Source organism: Molothrus ater, chromosome 1 (genome assembly GCF_012460135.2).
Source record: "Molothrus ater isolate BHLD 08-10-18 breed brown headed cowbird chromosome 1, BPBGC_Mater_1.1, whole genome shotgun sequence".
Lineage (NCBI taxonomy): Eukaryota > Metazoa > Chordata > Aves > Passeriformes > Icteridae > Molothrus > Molothrus ater.
Window position 1 is genome coordinate 62,540,843 of NC_050478.2, and position 11,202 is coordinate 62,552,044.

Below are 11,202 nucleotides of genomic sequence, written 5' to 3' on the forward strand. Positions count from 1 at the left end.
TCTCTGTTACAGACAAATCAGTAGTCATTGCTGCAGCAACGTGATCCCTGAATCTAAAATCTTGGTAATCTATTGAGTCAATAAAACTGTTTAGAGAAAGAATAAGATCAGCATCAACACATCAGCTGTGTCAAAAAATGCTCTCAAAGTTCTCCCTCCCTGCCTCTGTCAAATAAATCCAATAAATGACAAGGATGGGGACACCTTCTTTGTGTATGAAATGGCTGCCTCCTGAGGTAGGGCTGTGCAAACCATCTCACTGTGTGCTGTGTTTCTTCTTCACACTGAGACTAAATCTGTTATTCTTTGACTATGATGCCAGGCAACACAATAGGTCAAATATATATGAAAGCTAGCTAGATGTTGACAAACCTTGCATCCTGGAAGTGCACAGTAAAAGACTTTTTATGGAGCCAGGATTTCGGCCAGCACCTAGAACACAAACTGTGAGAAAGCTTTTTGTCATGTTTTAGTTGTTATATTGGACCCCTTCCTGCTGTAACTTTCTTCTAAAGAAGACTTATAACCTCCTAAATATTTCCTGTCAGGTGTTGGCTAGGTGAAATGCATCCTAGGGAATTGCAGCTGGAGGAATCACAACATCCCACATACAGAGCAGTCCAAATTTCTGCCAAACTCTTCACTGTGTTTTAAACCACTTGCACTCTTGGTGACTGATGCTTGTAGCAAAAAGGCAGACCTAACCCAGAAAAGTCTTCTGAATCTTAGCTCTGCCTTCCTTCAAACAAAAACTTATGTTTTAGCAGCCTGCCTGGGAGCTCCACACAAACCTAACACAGACAGCCTTTGCCAGATTTTGCCTTTTTAATGGTAATTGCTGTCCCTCCATGTTTTCACTGTGTAGTTGGTGTTTGTGCCTTGGTTGCTGTGGGTCACTTAATTTACACTATCTCAGGAACCTGTCAAACTGCACTGCAGTGATTATATTGATTTTGGGAGGAGCACTAAAAGCAAATTAACCCGAACAAAACGTGCTCTTTGTCAAAGAAAGCACTGCCAACTTTAAAAGGACAAAATTCCACCAGCATGTAAAGTTCTATTGGGCTGTAGTGAAATACTTTGGAGAAAGATTTCCAGTTCATAAAGCACTTCCAAAATGTTGATTGACCTTCTGTTTTGTGGCGCACTATAATTTTTCTTTTTGCAAACCAAGTTCCAACTGTCCCGCAGATTTCTTGCACCAAGAACAAGAAAATAAAGTGTGTAGTAAACCTTGGACATTGTGGGAGGTACAGGAGATTTCTGAAAATGCTAAGTCTGATTCAGATAGCATTTCTAAAGCCATGGCATCCACTGAAGAAGTTCTGTGTGCTTCCTTTGAAAGAAAGAGGAAAGTCCGTAGTCTTGCAATTAAAGTGGTGCTAATTTTCCAGTTCAGATTTTTTTTCTGCTGTGCCATTAGCCAGATCTTAAATTGCAAGTAGATGAATAGAACATATTTTACAATTAATCCAAATTGAACATATTCATCATGCTCTGTAAATTGTAACACAGTTCTGCCCTTCTTTATCATTTTTTGTTTGTTTTCTGATTATGTGGGTATGACTGAGCATTGCTGGCCTGTTCTGGAAGTGACTCGGCAAAATGCCACTCGCTTGTCACTCCAAGTCTGATTTACAGACTAGCTGAAGGGTACAAGCTTTGGTGAAGTAATTCGTCCACAGATGAAACCAAAGTTAGGCAAATAAGGGCTTCTCATGAAAGAAAACCTATCTTCCTTGTTGCTGAATGTAGAAGCTGAACTTTTCAGGTGTGGGGATAAATGAGAGCCAAGTACAGAGATATGATTCTGGTGAAATTTTGTTGTCTTTCTAACATACTAGGCTTTTCTTTCATTCTGATGAAGATGTGGAAGCCAGCTCCATTACCAAGGCAATGCATGGACAAGATTGTGGTTTAGGTTTGGCATTTTCCTAAAAATACAGGGCTTTTTGTTCATTCTGCTGAATAAATGGAACATAGGAAGCCAGGCCCATTATTCAGGCAATGCATGGATTTGAGATGATTCTGTGTTCTTTGATGTTTGAAAACTAAGTTGGCAATAACAGAACCATCCAATTATGTAAAAATCAGGAGCTTGAGGGTGTATTGAAGCCCAAGTGCAACAAATAGAAAAGAATGTCTAGAGATAGGAGCCATTCAGTGTCCATGACTGGCTTGGGTTCCTCTATTGCCAGACCATTTCCAGTCCTCAGGACAGACCTAGTATGATTAGATCACAGCATCCCCTATTTGACAATATATACTTACTGAAAGACACTTGTTTCCAGCTGAGATTTTTTCTAATATATTGTGGTTTTGAGACTGCCTTGGAATATTTTATATAACATCAGCCACTATGCAGATTTGTCTATTGTACAGTAATTACTTAAAAAGGGGATTTTGTATGCTACAGCCAGTGATTCATGAACTGCAGGGTATCTGCAAAAGCAGGCTTTCATTGGGATTATGGGATGTAAAAAGCCTGAAGGTTTTTGCCTTTGATAGCAGACCTGCCATGGCATCCACATAGGGTTTGTCTAATAAATTGTAGTAGTGCTGATAACTTCCCTCCCCCAACTCCTTACTATTCTGAAGTGTTTGAAAGAAAACTGTTTCTGAGTGAATTACTACTGTGGCTATCATTAAAGAATGTGTTCAGCATGCGTGCTGTTGACCATGAAGTATAGCAAAGAAGTTGAAAAAGTCCTTCAGAAATTACTTAACAATGTGAAATTTGCAATTATGTGATTTCTAACTAGAAATAAGGGAGCTGTGGGAAGTGTGGGGAAAAAAGCACAGTTGAATGGTCTCAATGTCTTCAAGGGGATGTGGTCTCTTATTGTCCATCAGGTTAGGGTTAGGTAGCTAAATCACCTACCTGCTTATGGAAATACTCTGAGCTACTGACGAAAATGGAGCTACTAATTGATTTAGGGCATTGTCTAATTTAGCATATTGAATTATTTCAGGCTCACAAGAAGAAGGAGGATATGCTGATGACAGCATGTTCAGGCCTGTGTATTCAACCAATGTGTTAGACTAGGGATACGTGCCAGACACAGGTAAGCCTAAAGCTTTTTCCTTCTGTGAGATCCAGCAGGAACTGGGCAAGGGGAATCATAAATATTATGATAATGGCTTGCTGCCTGATAAAAATACCTAATTTTTCAGGAGATAGAAGTTTTCTGGTGAAATTTCCTTACTGAATTTTCTGTCAGTCCATTTCTAAATCTCTGCATGTTTCATGTCATAAAGACAGAAACAGTTGTGTCGTAGTCACTCGTGAGTTTTAATTATAGCCAGCAGAGAATTTCAGACATGCTGATGCTTGTTTTTATGTTGGGATCCAAATGGCTGCATTTTGTTTCCAGGGGTTGGGAAAGATCATTTTCTTAGTCATATTTCTCTGAGATTTAGAGCTGTGCAGATAAAAACAAAACCAAAAAAGAACTCTTAGTGCTATTAACTCTCTTCCTTCTGAAGTCATCACAGTTCAGGTAAAGTAGTTCAGCAGAAAGTAAATGCAAGTTATGATATGTAAAAGCAGAGTGCATGTTTGGTACCTGAGATTGTTCACTGACTTTTATTGCTGTACAAAAGGGTCACATCAAACATTAGCAGCAAGAAAATTCTAGATGTCCCAATATCTATCCACCCTTGCTCATTTTTGGCTGTGCCCGTTTCAGGCTGCCTAGTGTGCAGCAGGCTGCTTGCCATTTTAAAAACTCAATAAAAATAAGAGGACAGCAAGCAGTGAGTCTATAGTTATGTTTGTATTTTGTATGTACAGACAGAGCTGTATATCCTGAACTGAAATCCTCTGTTCAGCAGAGATTCCCTGGGTTAGGTGCTTTGTAAAGGTTTGGTTTAAAAGTCCTGTCTGATGCTATTCTCACTATTCTCAGCTCTATTTTGCAGCACTTGGCCATGCAAAGTGATGCTCCCAAACAGGGCATTGGAGGAGACTCAGCTCAGCAAAGCTACAGGTAGAGCAGAGCTCGTTGCCACTGTTTTCCATATGTTCCTCTCTATGGGGGCCTGACTGGACCTCAACCTGAGGAAGATGCGGAATGGAAACTTAATGGAGAAGTCCCGCTCCCAGGAATATGAGGCAGCCAAACTCCTTAGTTCTCATTCTCTTTGGTTTAGGATGTTTCTGTCCTGGGGGGAGGAGCCTCTGTGTGTGTGTATTACAGGAAGCACATTCATCCCTTGCTCTGCTAATTCCATGAATACATTTAACGCTCAGCCTTAATCTGCAGCCCTCAAAAAACCACCTTCCACTATTTCCTTTTTTTTTCCCTTTAAATTTTTTTTTCATTTGTTCTGTTTTGTTTTAAGTTAGTTCATATTGGTTAATCATTTTAGAAATGTTTAGGGCTGGGATTGTGAAACCTTTGCTGGCAAGAGTTTTTCCCCTGGAGTCAAGGAGACTACTCATTAGCATGACTACTTGCCAGCATGAAGGAGGGATTCACAATCTGGACGTTTGTAGTTTTAAAAATATGTCTCTATTTAGCTGATTTGAGCAGCTGAACAGGGCTAGTTATGGAAATCAGGCTGTCACACTCTGGTGTTTTACTTCAGAATGCATCTTTGGTGAAGAAATGCATTTTTGCATAATACATGCACACACGTTTAAATAGTATTTTAGTTATCTGATTGGCGCCTTCACTTTCACGTACAAGCATTGTGTGATGCCCAGCAAAATCCAAGTCATTTGCTGATAAATCCCTGCTCTCTACCCCTCTTAGCTTACGCACAGTGCAAAAATGTATGTGGGTCAGCACTGACAGAAAAGTGATTATGGGCAAATTATGCCAACCTCTTGGCTGTGGGTAGTGCTTGCAGGACATCTGTTTTTGAGCCCAGTGGGTGGAGGCGGGGGTAGAAGGTGAGGAGTTGAGTATGGTTGAATCTTCAGGACACGAAGGTGGCATGGCTGTACCTCTTGTTCCTGCTTGCAAGAAGCAGAACTCAGAGGAAGGAAGTCTGGCTCTGTGACAGAAAACCCTGTGCTTTATATTGCACTGGTTCCCTACTGTGAGTCAGTCATTCCCCCTTTTTTTTTTGAGGACAAGTGAAACAATTCTGCTTCTGCTGTGCATGGCTAACAGCAGCAGTGACCTTCAGGCTTGCCACTTAAAACTGGTGTGGGATCATCCCAGGGAAATTTCAAAACAACGATATTTTTCCTTTTCCCTGCTTCTCCTCCACCCCACTCTGCTCCATGCCTCCTCTGCAACCACCGAGTCTGAGTACTGGGCTACTGGAGCACCCGAGTTTCCTCTTCTGTCTGCCTCTCCCTCCACCTTCCACAAAGCTGACAGGGGGATTTTTCACCTCCTCACTTTCCTTTTTCCTCTTTGATTAACTTTGGACCAGATGGCCAGTCCCCAATCTCTCAGCATGCATTTGACTGACAGGAGCCTTTGATAAACCTCATAAGAATGAAGTCATCTTCAGGTCACCTCCTCTGCCTGGCCTTTAGCATCCCACACATACCACCATTATCTGCTGAATAGGAGACAAAGGAAATTAGCTCCAATTCCCTATCATCCCCATTATTTTCACACTGATTTAAACAATGAGGCAATGAGATGCCCTTCACTTTCCTTAGAAAGGTACAAATGTCAGCTGTTAAGAAATGCAAACAAGAGGGTTCCCATGTTAATGGATGGGCTTCTTTGTAAAGCCATGAAGTGGTAAAGTGGATTTATTCACCGCCTGCCTGGAAAATGCTTAACACACTTCAAAACAAATTCTTTAATGACTTTTATTTTATACACAGTGTGGAGTGCTTGAGAGGTCTCATTGTTTTGGTCTGGATATATACAATGAGGTGATATACTGTTCTGCTGTTTTTCCATAAGCAGTTATCAACTGAGATCTTGGAATCTGAATTCCCTGATTGCAGCTGAATTCCCAATTTAGCTGTGTATGAATCCGAGTACTGCAATGTAGGAAACTACCTCCAGTTCCAAGTGAGGAAAAAATTCGTATACTCTGGACAGAGGACCAAAGTGCATGAATCAAAAAATCAATTCTACAGAGATTTGTAAATAGCAACCTCATATTCACTTGGCTATTAACATTTTATCTGAGAAGAAAAATAACAGTACACCTTAGGAATTATTGCCTATAGGGCATTTTAGGGCAGGCATGCTAGAAAATATCTGGAAAATATTTATTTTGATGTAAGTTCTTTCCCAAGATTGTAGTCTTCCACTCGAATTGCTTTGACTGTCAGTTAATTCTGGCAATTTTTTAGCAACTGGAAGTGTCTGGATGATTGGGCACTTGCATGAAAACATTCTCCAGATCACTAGCACACCCAAATACATGGCAAGAGATTAAATCCTCTGTAGTCTCCAAATTAACACTTGGGAAAACTGGTCCATGACTTGGACAACATTAAGTGGTCCCACATTAAAATATATCTTGTTTTTTCTTCTTTGCTTACTCTCTCTAGTAAAGCAGTCAGCATCTTGCCTCCAAAATGGGAGCTCCTACAAAGGCATCTCCTGATGTACAGTTGAAAAGTCCCACACAAGATTTTATTAATATATTCCACACAGAGCAGCAATGACACTGGGTGCTAGAAACTGGAGCTGTATTCCTGTTGCCCAGTATGAAACAGGAGCAAGGACAGTGTGTCAGGTCAAGAGACTGGTGAGCAATTCTGCAAACCTTGCCAAGTTGCTAGACCTTGGCTCCCTGTTCAGTCAGCAGAAACAAAAGTCATCTTGGTACCCTAGTCAGGCATGTAGAGAAGTCAGTCCTGCCTGCTTGATGCATCTAGTGGCCCCTGCTCACTAGAAGTCTGAATCATTCTTTGCTTATTGACCTTAGATGCCACTGTAGTGGGGGTTTCTACATCAGACTCTTACACTGAGCAGCCTGAATGTGGTGGCTCTGAAAGTGATGGTCTGTGAAGGCCTTTCTGTTGTTTTAAAGTCCTAGATGGTGTTTGCCACATCCCTTTGGCCACTGATGAAGCCTGGTCTTTTTCTTTACAGTGTTATTGCAAGTACCTCACTTCACAAGTGGCAGAGAGAATTCAGATGATTAATTGTCTAGGCTCATTTATGCTTCTGGGCACACCTGGCTACCCTTCACCATGAACTCTGTGTCTAGAGAACTGTTCTAAATTATCAAATCTGTAGCCAAATTTATGAAAATTTAACAGAGATTTATTAGATCGAATAACAAAAAATAGATAATTTCGAAATCCCACCACAGCCAAGACAGCGCCAGCCCCGGGTGCAGCCGCTGGGTGACCTTGGGTTCCTGCTGACAGAGTGACAGTGTTCCCCCTAAGGTTCACCCCGAGTGTTTCCAGTGACCAGCTTATATACAGTTTATTCTGCCTGGGGCAGGGATGACCACATATTTCTTTATGTTCCTTCTCATGTGTAGTTGAATCCATACAGATGTAGAAACCGACAAAGGAGAGCTCAGAGATGCAGAGGAATGTCTGAGTGTCCAGGCAGAAGATCCATTCACATGTACTAGTTTCTGAGTACCGCCATGAAGTAATGTCCAGGTGTATGTCTTGTGAGCTCCTTGAGACATTCCATTCCAGGAAAGTCCAGATGCTATCTCCCGAATGTCTGAATGTCTCGGAGCGAGAGGAAATCCCCCATAACAGCCAGGGACCATTCCATTCATGCGGTAACAGACCTGATATTATACTACCGCTGTCCGGGAACTGGTTAAATAAGAATAGAACTCTTTTCCCAGCCAGAGTGGTGAGAAACATAACTTTGGATCTTTTCAATATTTTATACACAGATATAGATCTACTTCTGTAGCATGAATTATCTCTATCTAACAGAACTATTGAAGAATTGGAGCATAACAGGACCTCTAGCTTTTAAATAAAGACCTTCTCCATGTGAATTCAAACAAACTCTTGCTGCTGAAGGAGGATGTTAATATGGAAGTCAGGCAGAACCTATATTGTTCTGCTTTGTGAGAGTCTTTTTTCTATGACTTCTGTTACTGGTGGGAGAAGATCCATTCTGTGGTACTGCAGTAAATGATTCCCGTTCAAAGCTGGGCATATGGACCCAACAGAACTCACTAGTTGAGAGAAGTCTTCAGAAAAGTGAATTAAGCCTAATTAAAGTATTAATTCTTCAATCATTCCTGAAAAAAATCAAAAGAAATGTTTGCTTCTTTTTTCCTTCCAGATAAATAGCTTCCAGTGTGGCCTGTACCATCAAAGTATTTCAACTGCTTAGAAATTATGCCTTGTTACTCTTTCGTCTATATTCCATCTTATGGGGTGTACCTTAAATAACCACAATTTTAGGGGTGCTGACAATAAAAGGATAGTCTCTCAAGAACCTGTAATTCATGTTACTTTTTGAAGCATTTGAATAGCTAACACAGAAGGCCAGATGCTTGCCTCCATTTATCAAGTCTCACCTTCTTCATGTTGTGGTGTTTCTATCTTGATATCTATCTATCTATCTATCTGACTTTCCACCAAGTTGTCTTTTTTTCTGACCCCTTGACAGTCAATCCCCAGCCAGTCAAGTGGCTGAAGATGGGCACTAGGCTTAGCTAGCTAGAACACGGCACAGGAACAGATGGCTTCTGCCCCAGCAGCCTCAGTAGTATTTTAACACTTCTGAAGGCACCTTTGCACTGGTAAGGGTGGGAAGCTTAACACATTTCCATGCATCCTGCTACACGCTTTCTGATCAGAATCTGGAGGAGGAATTGAACTTCTGGAAGGAGTTATGAACTTGGCAGCCAGTCAGTTTAATGACCCTGCTGTGTCAGGGTGCAGATCAAGGTGCAAAACCAATCCTCTGAAAAGCTTATTTTCCTAAGATAGGGAAGAATGAATTGCATGCAGCTAACCTGTGGCAAGGGATTGAAAACTGTCTGCAGTACTAAATAAGTTTTTTTCTCTCCCCCAATTTGTTTTTCTTCCCCATTCTCTCCCCCAATTTGTTTTTCTCATGCAGCCTGTCACTACTTGGTGCATTTGTCTGTCCATCTCTGCACAGGAATGGACACACCAAGAAGATGGAATGATGTTCTGGCACCAACAGAGTGTGACTTAGGTTGCATTACAATAGAAACTCAAACCAGTCTGAAGGAGCAAGGACACGGTAAAGCTTCTAATCTCACGGTTTTGACTTTTGGGGATTTTTAAGCAGAAGTATTAGCAATCTGCAATTCAAAGTGAGGGGTTGAGGGTGGGGGGCTTATGCTTCCCATTTTGTTTTTAAGAAGGTCACAGTGAAAGCTTGTGATTGAATATTTTGCATGGAACTGCCTATGACAAAGAGAAAGACAAGGGGTTTGTCAGAGTACTGTGAAAAGAGAGAAAGATCTGTGTTAGATTTTTAAGGTATATTTGAAAGAATGAAATAAAAAAAATGCTTTCAAATCCTCAGGGACTTTGCAATTTATCAAGAAAGACACATTCTTCCTAATGAAAGGTTACTGACCTTCATGAATGTGACAGTTCAATTACAGCCCATTCATATGCAGAGCAGTCGTTGATAAAGGATTTAGGAAATGTGACTAGCATAGCAAAAAAAAAAAGAGGGGGGGGGGAATGTCTAGAAAATTATTTTTTATTGTGGAGCAAGAAATATAAATAAGATTCAGTCAGGTAGTAGAACCTTTTCTTCTCTGGCCCAGCAACCCATTAGATTTGCTTCAGTGAATACATTGACTTTTTCCTCTTCTTTTTCTACTAATATTTCTGTCTTTTTAATCCTCTGAACTACTAAACCTAACAAATCATAAAGCCCTCGGGGTGCTGAGATGCAGGGTTTCAAACATTTTTTCCCTCTGACTGGCAGAGAAAGCTGGAATGTGTCCTAATGTTTTTTTAAGTGCTTGAGTAGTATTTAAACTCTTAAATGGATGGAAAGTTAAAGCAGCAGCAAATGCACATGCACATACATGTTACCCCCCCTTCCTTTTCCTTCCACCTTTTCCTCCCCCTGTTTCCCCACACACACTGAGCTTGGCCTCTCCAAGGCTGTTAATAGCCAAAGCAGATATTGGCTAGACTCTCTGGAGCCAGCCTTCAGCCAATGGAGTGTGACACCTGTGAGCTGATGTTTGTTGAACTCCTCCAGGTGTAGGAAAGATGCTTAAATTGACATAAGGCAGGAGCAGTGAAAACAGGCAAGTGTGTCACTCATATATACACACAGCTCCCTGGAAGATCCCAAGGCCAAGTTGTTGCAAAATGGCTAGAAAGAAAGAAAGACAAAAAGAAAGAAAGAGAAATGTTTCCCTTGCTTTGAAACAGTTCCAGATTATCTGTTTATCTATCTGCATGTGCACACACTCATGGATCTGGGCCAATGCCCACATGAAGGTTGCACAGAAATAACTTGAGGTACACACGTACAAACCCATCCTGTGTCTTAAGGTGAAAGCAAGCTGAGCACTTGTGGAGTTAGATGTGGACAATCCTTTGAGTAAACCCTCTTCATAGGTGGTCCTGGATGAAGAGGCTGTGGTGCAGGTTGAGCTCTCAGAACCTTACATCTACATTGGGTCAGGGTTATATGGAAGGCATTGTCTTCCAGAGAGCAACAAACAGATTCCCTGCTTTAGCCAAGGGCTTGAATTCAAGAGCAGTTAGGTGGTTGTGAAGTGCCAAACCTGCCTTTGGAAGTAAGAGCCAAAAGATATATCCTTGACCCTCTATTCAGTATCTGTGAAATGGCACTGCACAGGCTCAAGGCTGAGATTTTTCTCCACTGCCCAGGCAGGGAAGAGGTGCAGGGATGGACACTGTGAGATCTCTGTTGCTCTCAGAGGAGCAGCTGCAGGGAGCAGAACTTAATGCACAATACCTTCTACTGCTGCTATGGCCGATGATATTTTTTGGGAAACTAAAACCACTCTGAGTCCTTCACATTGCTGCACAGTGTGTCTCTCCTGCCTAGTTACCTTTTCTGGGTAAATTTCAAGCCCTATTCCTAGTGGATATTTTGAGCACTTTGCTGACTGGGTGCTGAAATTTGTCTATGTTCTCAATAAAGTTGCAAGGGGCCTGTTTGGAGGTCCTGTGGTTTTCCATGAGCAAACACTCATTGGTACTGACTGCTTTATGGTCTCTCAGCCTCTCTTGGCTCATTTGGGTTTAGGTGATCATTGTAGAGGAAAGAACACTTCCTTGTCCTTATTCTAATTTTAGATCAAGGGCTGGCA